We start from the raw sequence: 13285 nt of genomic DNA, 5'->3' as shown, positions 1-13285 counted from the left end.
CTGGTTCCTGTTCCAGTGAGATTTCGAAGAGATCACACGAGATTTGGAGGGAAATCTCACCCGACGTCCATAACATCTCCCGAGTTTTGGAGTGAATTCGCGCCCGATGTCCATGAGATCTCACGAGATTTGGAATGAGAACTCACTCGACATCCAGGAAATCTCAAGAGATTGCAAGTAAAATCTCGACCGCGGTCCATGAGATCTCACGAGATTTACAGTGAAATCTTTTGCAATATCCATGTCATCTCACGAGATTTGGGCTGAGCTCTCCAAGTTGTGATGAGACCTCACGAGATGTGCAGGAATATCTCGCCCGATGGCCATGAGATCTCACGAGAATTGGTGTGAAATCTCACCCGATATCATTGAGACCACACGAGATTTGGATTTAAATCTCGCCCAATGTCCAGGAGATCTCACGAGATTGGGACTGAAGTCTCCAAGGCTTGGATTGGATCTCACGAGACTTGGAATCAAATCTCGCCCGAACTCCAAGAGATCTCACGAGATTGAGAGTGAAATCTCGCCCAAGGTCCCTGCTATCTCACGAGATTAGGAGTGAAACCTTGCCCAAGGTCCCTGATATCTCTCGAGTTTTGTAGTGAAATCTCGCCCGATGTCATTGTGACCTCAGGACATATGGAGTGCAATCTCGCCCAAGGTCCATTATCTCACGAGTTTTGGAGACATATCTCACCCGATGTCCATGACAGCTCCCAAGATTTGGAGTAAAACCTCGCCTGATGTCCTTGAGATCTCACGAGATTTAGATTAAATCTCCATCCATAGCCATGAGATCTCAGGACATTGGCACTGACGTCTCCAAGGTTTGAAGGAGCTCTCACAAGACTTGGAGTAAAATCTCGCCAAAGACCAAGAGACCTCATGAGGGTTGGAGTGAAATCTCGCCCATGGTCCCTGATATCTCACGAGATTTGTAATGAACTCTCACCCAATGTCATTGAGACCTCACGAGATTTGGACCGAAATCTCGACCAAGGGCCCTGATATCTCACGAGATTTCTCGAAACCTCGCGCGATGTCATTAGAACCACAGGAGATTTAGAGTGAGTCTCGCCCAATATCCATGAGATCTCGTGAGATTGGGACTGAAATCGCACCCGATGTCCATGAGATCTCACGAGATTTGGTGTCAAAACTCGCCGGATATCCATGAGGTCTCACGATATTTCGATTGAATACTCCCTCAATATCCATGAGATCTCATTCGATTGGCCCTGAAGTCTCCATGTTTTGGATGAGATCTCACGAGACCTGGAGTAAAAGCTCACCCAAAGTCCAAGAGATCTCGCGACAGTTGGAGACAAATCTCACCCAAAGTCCATGATATCTCACGAGATTTGAGGTGAAATCTCGCCCGATGTCCCTGTGACCTCAAGGAGATTTGGAGTGAAATCTCGCCCGATGTCCATGAGATCCCAAGATATTTGGAGTGAAATCTCAGCCGATGTCCATGCGATTTCACGAAATTTGGAGTAAATTCTCGCCTGATGTCCATGAGGTCTCACGAGATATAGATTGAAATCTCGCTCAATATCCACGAGATCTCACGAGATTTGTACTGATGTCTCCAAGGTCTGGAGGAGATCTCGCGAGACTTGGAGGAAAATACCCCGAATTCCAAGAGAGCTCACCAGAGTTGGAGTAAAATCTCAACCAAGGTTCCAGATATCTCAAGAGATTTCTGCGGAAATCTCGCCCAATGTCATTGGTACCTCACGAGATTTGGAGTGAAATATCGCGCAAGGTCCCTGATGTCTCACGAGATTTGTAGTGAAATCTTGCCCAAGACCCCTGATAGTTCAAGAGAAGTATAGTGAAATCTCGCCCCATGTCATTGTGACCTCAAGAGATTTGGCGTGAAATCTCACCCAATGCCCATGATCTCACGAGATTTGCAGAGAAATCTCACCCGATATCCGTGAGATCTCACGAGATTTGGAGTCAAATCTCTCCTGATGTCATGAGATCTCACGAGGTTGAGATTGAAATTTTGCTCCATATCCATGAGATCTCATGAGATTTGGACTGAATTCTCCAAGGTTTGGATGAGATCTCCGAGACGTGGAGTCAAGTCTCGCTCAACGTCCAAGAGTCCTGGTGAGAGTTGGAGGTAAATCTCGCCCAAACTCCCTGATATCTCACGAGATTTGTAGTGAAATCTCACGCGATGTCATTGAGACCTCGCGAGATTTGGATTGAAATCTCGCCCGAGGTCCCTGAATATTACGAGATATGTAGTGAAATCTCGCCCGAAGTCATCGGGACCTCAGGAGTTGGGAGTGAAATCTCGCCCAATGTCCACGAGATCTCACGAGATTTGGAGGGATATCTCGCCCGATATCCATGAGATCACATGAGATTCAGATGGAAAACTCGCTCGTATCCATGAGAATGCACGAGGTTGGCATTGACGTCTCCAAGGTTTGGAGGAGATTTAACGGGATGGGAGTCAAATCTCGCCCAAAGACCAGGAGACCTCACGAGAGTTGTGGTGAAATCTCGCCCAAGGTCCTTGATATCTCACGAGATTTGGAAGGAATCTCCCCCGATGTCATTGAGATCTCACGAGATTTGGATAGAAATCTCGCCCAAGGTTGCTGCTATCTCACGAGATCTGTAGTGAACTCTCGCCTGGACTCATTGGGACCTCAGGAGATTTGGAGTGAAGTCGAGCCCAATATCCATGAGCTCTCATGAGATTCGGAGTGAAATCTCAATCGATGTCCCCGCGATCTCAGGAGATTTGGTGTCCCAACTCGCCCGATTTCCATGAGATCTCACGACATTTAGATTGAAACCTCGCCCCGCGTCCCTGATAACTCACGAGATTTGGAGTGAAATCTGCCCGAGCTCATTGAGACCTCAGGAGATTTGGAGTGGAATCTCACCTGATATTCGTGAGTAATCACAAGATTTGCAGTCACCTCGCCTGATGTCCCTCGGTGCTCACAAGATATAGATTGAATTCTCGCTCCATATCCTGAGATCTCACGGGTTTTGGACTGAAGTCTCCAAGGATTGGATGAGATCTCACGAGACGTGGAGTAAACTATCCGCGAATTCCCAGAGATCTCACGAGAGGTGGGGTGAAATCTCGCCCAAGATCCTTGATATCTCACGAGATTTGGAAGGAATCTCCCCCGATGTCATTGAGATCTCACGAGATTTGGATAGAAATCTCGCCCAAGGTTGCTGCTATCTCACGAGATCTGTAGTGAAATCTCGCCTGGACTCATTGGGACCTCAGGAGATTTGGAGTGAAGTCGAGCCCAATATCCATGAGCTCTCATGAGATTCGGAGTGAAATCTCAATCGATGTCCCTGCGATCTCAGGAGATTTGGTGTCCCATCTCGCCCGATTTCCATGAGATCTCACGACATTTAGATTGAAACCTCGCCCCGCGTCCCTGATAACTCACGAGATTTGGAGTGAAATCTGCCCGAGCTCATTGAGACCTCAGGAGATTTGGAGTGGAATCTCACCCGATATTCGTGAGTACTCACAAGATTTGCAGTCATCTCGCCTGATGTCCCTCGGTGCTCATAAGATATAGATTGAATTCTCGCTCCATATCCTGAGATCTCACGGGTTTTGGACTGAAGTCTCCAAGGATTGGATGAGATCTCACGAGACTTGGAGTAAACTATCCGCGAATTCCCAGAGATCTCACGAGAGGTGGGGTGAAATCTCGCCCTAGGTCCCTTTTATCTCACGAGAGTTTAGTGAACTGTCGCCCAATGTCATTGAGACGTCCCGATATTTGGATTGAAATCTCGCCCGAGGTCGCTGATGTCTCACGAGACTTGTGGTGAAATCTCACCCCACGTGATTGTGACCTCAGGAGATTCGGAGTGAAATCTCACCTGATGTCCATGAGATCTCACGAGATTTACATGGAATCCTCACTCAATACCCATGAGAGCTCACGAGAATGGCACTGACCTCTCCAAGTGTTGGACGAGTGCTCATGAGACCTGGAGTAAAATCTCGCCCAAAGTCCAAGAGATCTCACGAGATTTGGAGAGAAATCTCACCCAAAGTCCGTGACATCTCACGAGATTTGGAGGGAATTCTCGCCCGATGTCCATGACATCTCACGAGATTTGGAGTAACATCTCGCCCAATGACCATGCGATATCTCAAAAGTTAGAGTGAAATCTCACCTATTTTCCATGAGAGCTCCAGAGATTTGGACTGAGGTCTCCAAATGAGGAAGAGAGCACACGAGAGATGGAGTAAAATCTCAGCTGAATTCCAAGAGATCTCACGGGATTTGGAGTGAAATCTCGCCCAAGTTCCCTGATATCTCACGACATTTGTCGTGAAATCTCGCCCGATGTCATTGGGACCTCAGGATATTCGGAGTGAAATCTCACCCGAAAGTCCCTGAGATCTCTCGAGATATGCAATAAAATCTCACCTGATGCCCATCAGTCTCACGATATTGAGATTGAAATCTCGCTCAATACCCAGGAGATCTCACGAGATTGACACTGACGTCGCCAAGGTTTGGACGAGATCTCACAAGACTGGGAGTAAAATCGCGCCCAAATTCAAGAGATCTCACGAGAGCGGGAGGGAAATCTCGCCCAAGGTCCCTAGATCTCACGAGATTTGTAGTGACATCTCGCCCAATCTCCTTGTGAGCTCAGGAGGTTTGCAGTGAAATCTCGCCTAAATTCCATGAGATCTCATGAGATTCGGAGTGAAATCTGAACCGAGGTCCATGAGATCTCAGGAGATTTGGGGGCAAATCTCGCCCGATGTCCATGATATCTCGGGAGGTTTAGGTTGAAAGCTCGCCCACGGTCGTCCCTGATATCTCCCGAGATTTGGAGTGAAATCTGCCCGAGGTCATTGAGACCACACGACATTTGGAGGGAAATCAGGTCCAATGTCCATGACATATCACGGGATTTGGAAAGAATTCTCACCCGATGTCCATAGGATCTCACGAGTGTTGGAATTATCTCGCCTGATATCCATGATTTCTCACGAGATATAGAGTGAATTCTCCCTCATTATCCTGAGATCTCATGAGATTTGGACTGAAGTCTCCAAGGATTGGATGAGATCTCTCGACACCTGGAGGAATTGATCCCCGAATTCCAAAGGATCTCACGAGAGCTGGAGTGAAATCTCGCCCGATGTCCATGAGATCTCACGAGATTGAGATTGAAATCTCGCTCAATGTGCATGAGATCTCATGAGATGGGCACTGACGTGTCCACGTTTTGGATGAGACCTCACCAGACTGGGAGTAAAAGCTCACCCAAACTCCAGAGATATGACCAGCGTTGCAGGGAAATCTCGCCCAAGGTCCCTGCTATCTCACGAGAATTGTAGTGAAATCTCCCCCGATCTCATTGTGACCTCAGGTGATGTGGAGTGAAATCTGGCCCAAGTTCCATGAGATCTCATGAGATTTGGAGTGAAATCTCAATCTTGTGAGATGATCCGAAGGCTCACGTGAGGTCGGGATAGGACAGAGGTATCTTTCCTTTAGTTACACTGGGGTTGTGAGTTTAGTAGACAAACTTCGTGGTTTGAAATCCTTTTTTTTTTTTTTCATGAAGCATTCTCGTTCCAGGAAGAGAGGCTGCTTACAAATGTATGCGTGGAAGCCAAAGGAAGGTGCCAACTACTTAACTCTCAGATATCACACTGTGAGGGAATGCATATTTCAACTACCATCTTGTTTCATGAAGAGAGAAGCGCTTTCTTGTTCTTTTAATAAATTGTACTTTTACTCACCATACAGTACATCATTCGTTTTGGATCTGGGCTCCCTGGTTCATTGTTTTCCTAGAACACCCAATGGTCCATTCGATACCTGCCGTCCTTACACCCACCACTGGGTTAACTCATCCATCCACCCGTCCCCTCTAAAACCCTCCATTTCTTGGAGTCCGTACCGTCTCATGGTTCGGCCTCCGCTCCGATTGGCCCCCCTTCATTTTTCCCTTCCTTCTCCTAATGCCCTCCATGCTATTCCTTATGTTCCACAAATCCGTGAAGCCCTATGATATTGGCTTTCTCTGCTCGGCCAATTTCATTGAGCATGCTCTCCCCCAGCCCCATCGATGTTGATGCCAAAGTTGGGTATTCATCCTTTCTGATGGGTGAGTATTATTCCCTTGTAGAGATGGACCACATCATCTCTCTCCATTCATCTGTTGAAGGGCATGTCGGCTCTTTCCACGGGTTCGCTCGTGTGGACCTTGCTGCTATGAACATTGGGGTGCATGTGGCCCTTCTTTTCACCCCACCTGTGTCTTGGGGCAAATACCCAGGCGAGCAATTGCTGGGTTTACAGCTAGCTCTGTTTTGAATTTTCTGAGGAAGCTCCACTCTGTTTCCCAAAACGGCTGTTCCAACGTGCATTTCCAATGCAGGGTTCGATCCCAGGACCTTGTGGTCATGAGCTGAGCCTGAAGGCAGACGCTTAATCGACTGAGCCACGCAGGCGTCCCCCTTGCCCTTTGCTCGAACAAGATCTTGAGTCACCATCAGTGGCCATCGTGCTGTCCCACACGCAGTCAGCACCCAGGGACGGGTGGCCAGTTCCAAGCGTGATCCCGTGCTAAGCAAGAGCTGACGTCCTAAGGGAAGTATGGCTCTCCTGTTCCTGAGCACTTGGATTTTGGCCAGCTAAGTGCCGTGATTCCTAGCCGGCTTCCCCACATCCGCTGGATGATTGAGATGACTTCATTTTGAAGAACAGACCATCACCACAAGGGCATCGTGTTCCTGGAACTGGTCAGTGCAGACAAAACATTTTTCAAGGAATATGGCACCAAGAATCAGTTCCCAATACTTGGTCGTCAGGTGGCAGAACCAACAGGCTACCCCTGAATCACTGCTACCTCTAACCACTGATGGAAAAGGGCAAATAACAGCCAGCACCAGGAGCATCCCTTCCCTTTATGGAGGAGGAAGACAGGCCTCGAGCTAAAGCTTACCTGGGGTGGCACATGGCACTTTCCCTGAAGCCAAGTCCACAGCTGATTCTTATTCCCAAAAGTGCCAACCTGTTAGGAGAGTGTGCTAGTCACTTTGTGTCCCATTTGCGGTTGACATGGGACTCTGGCACTCTTTGTGGTGTTTCCCATGGCCTTGCCTGTTTGGTGAACAAAGGCTACGGGCATCTTCATGGGCCAAGGTGTTGTGACTCACCTTTAGAGCACCCAGGGATTGGTGGTGAGTTCCCACTCTGGACCTCTCCTAAGATAAGACAACCAGAGTCTCCTCTTTGAAACAAATGTTTGCCCTTCTGGCCCTGAGGACTTGGTACTTGGCCGGCTGAAGACGCACAGAGATGGGGGTCTAGCTTGCCATACTGGCTCCTGGGTGGTGGAGATGCCTTCATTCTCAAGAACAGATGGGATGTGGACGGCCTACTATGCTCTAGGGCCTGTTCAGGGCAGAAAGAGCTTTCTTCAAGGAATAATGCTCCAAACACCCATTCCAAACATTGGATCCGCAGCTGGGAGTTGCAGCCTGCCACCTCTGAATCACGGCTGCCTCAAGGCACTGATGGAAATGGCGGAAAACCTCCAATGTCAGAAACTTTCCTCTCCTTGGAGAAAGCTCAAGAGATTGGGTGTAGGCATGGCCAGAGGGTTTGGGAGGGAGCTTGCCTCCATTTCTGGGGCAAGGGGAGCTGAAGTTAGACACCTCAATCTCAGATAACTTTCATTCCCATTGGAAGAGTTGAACTTTGGTTTTCCTTGAAGCCATCCCATCCTCTTGCTCTTTTGGTAGCTACGTTGTTTCACATGGAGGAATACTCTGGGTGGCATCTCACAACCCGTGTGTCCACCATACACACACGGTTGGTGGCAGGTTCCCATTGAGATCCTGTGCTAGGGGAGAGCAATGTGTCTGAGAGCCGAAAGGAACGTTTCCCCTTCTGCCTCGGAGTGCTTGGTTCTTGTCCCGATCTTTGAAATGCTCTGTTTGGCAGCCCGCTGTTCTCCCTCCCCTGGCTGCCAGAGATGCCTTCGTTCGGAAGAGCAGACAGTTGACACATGTGCGGTGTGCTCCGGGACCTCTTCAGTGGAAAAAGAGCTCGTGCCAGGAATGCTCCTCCAATGGCTACTTCCAAACGCATCATCAGCTGGGAGAACCAGTCTGCTAACACTAAAGCGTTTCTGGTTTTGTTGTGTCCCCCCTCCCCGCCACAGACGGAAAGGCAGCAGGAGTGACATCCGATTCCAGGAGATTTCCCACTCTTTACGAAGGAAGAATGAAGGCCTCTTGTTTCTGTGGCTCCCAGGGGGAGGCCCTGGAGTTTTCCCATTGCCAAAGCCAACAGGCCTTTCTGATCCCAGAGACTAACCGGTTTTGCTAGGTATTTTCGTCTCAACATTGGTTTATTGTCACCTCTAGGAAAGTCCGCATTGCCTCTCTGTCCGTTTCCATTCTTTGAACGCTATTTCGAACTAGGTTGTCCAGAACGGAGGCATCTCACCGAGCTAGGGAGGGAGGTGCCTTTCCTACCTGTCTACACACTTACCCAAGGGATCCACACCACAAGCTCAGGGATAAGAGGGCCAGGGAACTCCCCAGGAATCCTAGGCGCTGCTGTGAGGAAAAGCACCTTCCAGTTGGAATGTGAACCAGGAGCGACATCAACAATCTGCGCGACTACAGGAATGTATATAAGCAGGGCCATTTTAAGTGAGATAAATCTGTAATGAGACATCTAATTTTTTCCCCTCCCGCAAGAAATGAGTCCATTCACTGCTTGCAAGCTTCCAATGCCTTAGGCCTCCTCAGGCCAACATAGGTCTGAACAGCATTCCCATGGGGCTCTGTGGCCAACACGTCCCCACAGTCACAAAAAATCTTCCAGATCCTCTAGCTGCATGAACAGGATATTCCTCTGAGACACTGGAGCACAAGGCCCACAAGGGGAACCTCGGCAGAAAAACAGCAAGAGGGTGGAAGTGGGTAAATCCTGGGCCAAATGTGTTGATTAGAGATGCGATGAGACACCATGTTTAGATTGAGGTGACTAGGCCCATCTCCTCGCCACCCAATTTTCATTCCCAGGAATGAGAAACCACTGCGGCCTTGGGGAAAGGGAAACCGTGGTCTAGGCCTGGGAGCCCTGTCACCAAGAACTCTGCATTCTTCTTTTAAAATGAGAGGGAAATTTGGCGGTAGTGTTGTGGTGGTGCTGGTGGTGGTTGTGGTTGTGTTTGTTTTGCCCTTCCCATGAATGGATAGAGCCTGCCGTCACTCAGCGATACTAATGGGACTCACAGGTGATGCTCAAGGTTTCAGATGCAAGCATTGGTGCTATAGTCCTGGAAAGGGCACCTCCTGAACGTAACAGATGCTCCAGCATGCAGCAAATGGGTGAACTTTCTGTTCCTCAAAAGGACGGCATCTCAAGGTCAAGGAGAGAAGAGCCACCTTTCCTTTCCTTTGGGCTACCACATAAGGATAGGCTGACTGAGCACAGGACTGAAGTAGGAACTCACGACCAATCGTTGGGTCCTGGCTACTTGGGTAGAATCCCCTGCTCGCCGTGCGTAAACCAGCTCTAAATTTTAAAAAGCATCGGCAAGGGCATGGAAATGATTCCAGTGAAGGCCGAAATTTGACAATACAATTGGGACTAGGATACATCTGGTTAGGAAGTGTGTCACTTCATTTCCTTTTACCCAAGAAAGGAGGCCCAGTCCCTCTAAAAACCTGGGGCCAAGCCTGCACAGAAACATTCCTCGCAGGGCACGTCCAAATGGCTTAAGCTCTGAGGTCCCCATAGTTCTGAAAGCCCGTTACAAGGGGCAACGTGCCCCAATCTCTCCCACAGTCACAAGGGCTTAGCTGGACCTTCTTAAATAGAGGCTATTACTCCGAGACACTGGATCTGAATGACGCCCAGGGCAATCTTAGATTGAAAAAAGAGCTAGAGGGTGGAAAATGATGCATGGAAGGCCAACGTTCTTCATTAGCGATGAGAATGGGCTAATGTGAAGAAAGCACAGTCTGCTGGCAAGCAGTCTGCCGCAGGGAAATCGTACACCTGTGGGCTTGGGCCAAGGTCAACGTTCCTGCCCCGCACTTGGGAGCCCTGTCATTAAGAGGCCGGCATTTCTCCTTCAGAAAGCGGAAAGTCTGATCTTGGTTTAGTTTTCTGTTTTTAAAATGGACCTTACCGTGCATGCGGAGACACAGAAGCAAATGAGGGTGACGCTTTTGTCCTCTTGGCTGATGTTCAAGTGTTCGAACGCAGGCCTTTGGTGTAGTATTCCTTGAAAGGGCTCTTACTGTGCTGCTTCCTGTTTAATCTTCAGCATAATGGCACCTCAATCATCTAGGGGAGAACTAGAAGCTGGCTATCATTCAGCAGGCTTATGCCCCGAGAGCTCAGAAGCAGCTCAGGAGAAATAGGGCAATCTTCCTTTAGGATATCAGACCCTGAGACTCTCTCCTTGCACAGGACAAGGATGTGAACTTTCCAGCAATCCCTGGGTACAGCCTATGGGAGGAAAATCCCCTGGCTCCTTGAATGTAAAGCGAAACTTAGGAATTCAACAAGGTTTTGCAATTGTCTGGATGGATGGCCAAAAATCAACAATTTAAATGAAAATGCGGCAAGTCCCCAAATGAGAGGTGTCACTTCATTTTCTTTGAGCCCAGACATAAGGAGAGCTCCTTCTAAATACCCATGGCAGAGCCCATATATAAACACCGTCCGTTGGGCAACTTCAAGTGCATCGGGACTCCAAATGTGAACAGATTTCTTCCAAGAAAAAGAATTTAAATACGACCAATTTAACCTAGAGTGCGTTACTAGGATCAGGGTTAGAATTTAGCGATCCATCTGTTGTGTATAGCACCCAGTGCTAATTACAAGTACTCTCCTTAATGCCCATTCCCCACTTTCCCCATTCCTCACCCACCTTCCTTCTAGCAACCCTCACTTTGTTATCTAGAGTTAGGATACTCTTACGGTTTGTCTTCCTCTCTACTCTTGTCTTATTTGATTTTTCCTTCCATTTCCCTTAGTTTCATCGGTTTACTTTTTATTTTTTATTGTATTTTTTCATTTAGACAGCATATGGAACAGCCGAGAATTCTGTCGTAGTGCTCAACAATGATTCCTAAGTTGCCGATAATACTCAGTGATCATGCCAACACCTGCCCTTCTTACTTCCCAACACCTGTGTCGTGGTGTTTAGCTTCCCTTTCAACAGGTGTGAGCCCTAGACCACAAGTGCTGGTTCCTGTTCCAGTGAGATTTCGAAGAGATCACACGAGATTTGGAGGGAAATCTCACCCGACATCCATAATATCTCCCGAGTTTTGGAGTGAATTCGCGCCCGATGTCCATGAGATCTCACGAGATTTGGAATGAGATCTCACCCGACGTCCAGGAAATCTCAAGAGATTGCAAGTAAAATCTCGACTGCGGTCCATGAGATCTCACGAGAATTGGTGTGAAATCTCGCCAGATATCATTGAGACCTCACGAGATTTGGATTGGAATCTCGCCCAATTCCAGGAGATCTCACGAGATTTGAACTGAAGTCTCCAAGGCTTGGATTGGATCTCACGAGACTTGGAGTCAAATCTCGCCCGAACTCCAAGAGATCTCACGAGATTGAGAGTGAAACCTTGCCCAAGGTCCCTGATATCTCTCGAGATTTGTAGTGAAATCTCGCCCAATGTCATTGTGACATCAGGAGATATGGAGTGCAATCTCGCCCAAGGTCCATTATCTCACGGGTTTTGGAGACATATCTCACCCGATGTCCATGACAGCTCCCAAGATTTGGAGTAAAATCTCGCCTGATGTCCTGGAGATCTCACGAGATTTAGATTAAACCACCATCAGCCATGAGATCTCACGAGATTGGCACTGACGTCTCCAAGGTTTGAAGGAGATCTCACAAGACTTGGAGTAAAATCTCGCCAAAGACCAAGAGACCTCACGAGGGTTGGAGTGAAATCTCGCCCATGGTCCCTGATATCTCACGAGATTTGTAATGAACTCTCACCCAATGTCATTGAGACCTCACGAGATTTGGACCGAAGTCTCGCCCAAGGGCCCTGATATCTCACGAGATTTCTTGAAATCTCGCCCGATGTCATTAGAAGCACAGGAGATTTGGAGTGAGTCTCGCCCAATATCCATGAGATCTCAGGACATTGGGACTGAAATCGCACCCGATGTCCATGATATCTCACGAGATTTGGTGTCAAAACTCGCCGGATATCCATGAGATCTCACGATATTTAGATTGAATACTCACTCAATATCCTTGACATCTCATTCGATTGGCACTGACGTCTCCACGTTTTGGATGAGATCTCACGAGACCTGGATTAAAATCTCACCCAAAGTCCAAGAGATCTCGCGACAGTTGGAGACAAATCTCACCCAAAGTCCATGATATCTCACGAGATTTGAGGTGAAATCTCGCCCGATGTCCCTGTGACCTCAAGGAGATTTGGAGTGAAATCTCGCCCAATGTCCATGAGATCCCAAGATATTTGGAGTGAAATCTCAGCCGATGTCCATGCAATTTCACGAAATTTGGAGTAAATTCTCGCCTGATGTCCATGAGGTCTCACGAGATAGAGATTGAAATCTCGCTCAAAATCCACGAGATCTCACGCTATTTGGACTGAAATCTCCAAGGTCTGGAGGAGATCTCACGAGACTTGGAGGAAAATACCCCGAATTCCAAGAGAGCTCACGAGAGTTGGAGGGATCACTTGCCCAAAGTACAAGAGATCTCAGAGATTTGCAGTAAAATCTCAACCAAGGTTCCAGATATCTCAAGAGATTTCTCCTGAAATCTCGCCCGATGTCATTGTTACCTCACGAGATTTGGAGTGAAATATCGCGCAAGGTCCCTGATGTCTCCCGAGATTTGTAGTGAAATCTTGCCCAAGACCCCTGATAGCTGAAGAGAAGTATAGTGAAATCTCGCCCCATGTCATTGTGACCTCAAGAGATTTGGAGTGAAATCTCGCCCAATGTCCATGATCTCTCGAGGTTTGGAGAGAAATCTCACCTGATATCCGTGAGATCTCACGAGATTTGGAGTCAAATCTCTCCTGATGTCATGAGATCTCACGAGATTGAGATTGAAATGTCGATCCATATCCATAAGATCTCACGAGATTTGGACTGAATTCTCCAAGGTTTGGATGAGATCTCCGAGATGTGGAGTCAAGCCTCGCTCAACGTCCAAGAATCCTCATGAGAGTTGGAGTGAAATCTCGCCCAAA

Source organism: Zalophus californianus, chromosome 12, assembly GCF_009762305.2.
Source record: "Zalophus californianus isolate mZalCal1 chromosome 12, mZalCal1.pri.v2, whole genome shotgun sequence".
NCBI classification, from domain to species: Eukaryota; Metazoa; Chordata; class Mammalia; order Carnivora; family Otariidae; genus Zalophus; species Zalophus californianus.
The sequence above is the reverse complement of the archived record's forward strand: the minus strand, read 5'-3'. Positions refer to the sequence as shown.